Here is a 3,346-nt window from a genome sequence, read left to right as displayed (position 1 = left end):
TAGAGCAAACTATTGGGTTCCTTGAGCATTTTGTTTAAGAACCGCTCCAGAGAACAGATGTCGGGCTGTGGTGGTGTTTGGATGTGATTAGGAAGTCTACAACTGTCAGCTTTCTGTGGATATGTTTCGGAGATGCCCTCACACCTTTTTCCGGTTGTTTTGTTTATTTATTTTTCAAGTTTATACGTGAAGTCGGGCCAATCATTCCAAACACCAGTTTAATTCATCGTCCAATAAAAAGCCAAAATCTGCGGCGACAGTGTGCCTAGCAGCTCATCGCTGACCTGAGGTCCTCGCAGCTGTTCTGGAGCAGACTAGACCCTGTTTGTTTTGTTTTATTTGTAAATCAATCAGTCGCAAAATACGTGAGCATCTCAGGGCCATAAACCACAGTAAGGTTTCCTTTCAGAACGTGTTCGGAAAGACGTAATTAATGCTTGATAAGAACGTAAACAAAGCCTTTATTGTACAGTACTGATGGGTTATAATAACTCTGATTTGAGGATTAAACTCAGGTTCCTAATTCCTCTCGACCACATGAAGCCAAATATATACCGCCTTCTGTGACTTTGAGCAGCCTTGTTGTGAATGTCCTGTCTGTTACCCACCGATTGTGGACTTACTTTACGCTGACTTTGTATTGAACTTTTCCTTGTGTTTTTTCCTGTCGTCTGAAACCTAACTTGGTTTGGTCCTGAACTCAGGCCGGGAAAGGTGCAGTCAAACTTCAATGACTGCATCGTTAAAGATCAGTGTTAATGAGAAGGACCTGTAATCTTCCTGCCTTTTTAAATGCTGTTAACCCTTTGAAACCACACGCCTCACAGACTGCGTTATTTTTAAGTGCCTTTTTATTTCTGCATCATGCTCCACATTTCTTTGTTTCAGAAATTATTTATTAAAATAAAGAACTATAAAAAAAGTGGATTTTTCAGTGGTGTTTTTATGAGCGATTGATAATGTAAATATGTCTAAAAATGTGTGTGTGTGTGTGTGTGTGGTATAAATGTATTTAAAAATTTAAACATTTTGTCATTTTATGGCAACTATAGTATACAACTGTCATTTTATAAAAAAAAAAAGGGGGGCACGGTGTAGCAGCAGGTAGGTGTCACAGTCACACAGCTCCAGGGGCCTGGAGGTTGTGGGTTCGATTCCCGCTCCGGGTGACTGTCTGTGAGGAGTGTGGTGTGTTCTCCCTGTGTCTGTGTGGGTTTCCTCCGGGTGACTGTCTGTGAGGAGTGTGGTGTGTTCTCCCCGTGTCCGCGCGGGTTTCCTCCGGGTGACTGTCTGTGAGGAGTGTGGTGTGTTCTCCCTGTGTCTGTGTGGGTTTCCTCCGGGTGACTGTCTGTGAGGAGTGTGGTGTGTTCTCCCCGTGTCCGCGCGGGTTTCCTCCGGGTGTTCCGGTTTCCTCCCGCAGTCCAAAAACACACGTTGGTAGGTGGATTGGCGACTCAAAAGTGTGTGTGTGTGTTTGTGTTGCCCTGTGAAGGACTGGCGCCCCCTCCTGGGTGTATTCCCGCATTGCGCCCAAGGCTCTGGACCCACCGCGACCCTGAATTGGATAAGGGTTACAGATAATGAATGAATGAATGAATGATTTTATATATAAAAAAAAAAACTATAAAAATTAAGTTTGAAAATGGTAAGCGATCAACGATAGATGGATAGAAGAGCACTTTATATTCTACATTTACAGTCTGTAGCTGTCTATTGCGCTGCAAAAAAGATGTTAGCCTCCTACCACTCTGGTGGTGTGTTAATGTGTGTTGTGCTGGTGTAGAGTGGATCAGACACAGCAGTGCTGCTGGAGTTTTTAAACCCCTCAGTGTCTGGACTGAGAACAGTCCACCGACCAAAAACATCCAGCCGACAGCGTCCTGTGTCACTGATGAAGGACTAGAGGACGAGCGACACACACTGTGCAGCGACAGATGAGCTACTGTCTCTGACTCTACAGCTTTTACAGTTCACATTGTTTATGACATCCGTCAGGAAAAAGCTGTAAAAGCATGTGACTGGTTTGATGTGTTCTTGGGAATAATATTGTATTCAAAGTTAAGTGAGTTTTGGAGTTTTGAATAATGGAGTCTCCACTTGGAGGTGGTTCACAGGGTTTATATATATATATTATTAATAATGTATTTATTGTAAATGATTGTATCAGAGATGTGACAATATTTGTAAAAGAATAATCACAAACACTCATTTATTGTCTGTAACCCTTATCCAGTTCAGGGTGGGTCTGAAGGTTACTCGGAATCACTGGGCACACGGCAGGAACACACCCTGGATGGGGCACCATTCCTTCACAGGGCGACATTCACTCACACCTACGGACATTTTTGAGTCTCCAATCCGCCTACCAACAAGTGTTTTTGGAGAGTGGGAGGAAACCAGAGCACCCGGAGGAAACCCACGCAGACACAGGGAGAACACACCATACTCCTCACAGACAGTCACCCGGAGGAAACCCACACAGACACAGGGAGAACACACCACACTCCTCACAGACAGTCACCCGGAGGAAACCCACGCAGACACAGGGAGAACACACCATACTCCTCACAGACAGTCACCCGGAGGAAACCCACGCAGACACAGGGAGAACACACCACACTCCTCACAGACAGTCACCTGGAGGAAACCCACGCAGACGCAAAGAGAACACACCACACTCCTCACAGACGGTCACCCGGAGGAAACCCACGCAGACGCAGGGAGAACACACCACACTCCTCACAGACAGTCAACCCGGAGGAAACCCACACAGACACAGAGAGAACACACCACACTCCTCACAGACAGTCACCCGGAGGAAACCCATGCAGACACAGAGAGAACACACCACACTCCTCACAGACAGTCACCCGGAGGAAACCCACGCAGACACAGGGAGAACACACCACACTCCTCACAGACAGTCACCCGGAGGAAACCCACGCAGACACAGAGAGAACACACCACACTCCTCACAGACAGTCACCCGGAGGAAACCTACACAGACACAGAGAGAACACACCACACTCCTCACAGACAGTCACCCGGAGGAAACCCACGCAGACACAGAGAGAACACACCACACTCCTCACAGTCACCCGGAGGTTACAGACAATGAATGAATGTAATTATTAAGAAGCTCAGCATGGACGAGAGCCCCAAACAAATATATTTCTGTATGAATTTGGTTTAATGTGTAAATATAATGTGGGAAAAAAAGTTAAGCATATTTACTAGTGTTTGATCTGATGGATTTCGGTAGATTACGTTGTTAAACGTAGCAAAAGTGTGCTTTATTTCAGTTTATGTATCAGAAGTTTGAACATAGCTCAGTGTCAGCTTCATA

This window comes from Hoplias malabaricus, chromosome Y (assembly GCF_029633855.1).
Source record: "Hoplias malabaricus isolate fHopMal1 chromosome Y, fHopMal1.hap1, whole genome shotgun sequence".
NCBI lineage: Eukaryota > Metazoa > Chordata > Actinopteri > Characiformes > Erythrinidae > Hoplias > Hoplias malabaricus.
Note: the sequence above shows the minus strand (reverse complement) of the source record.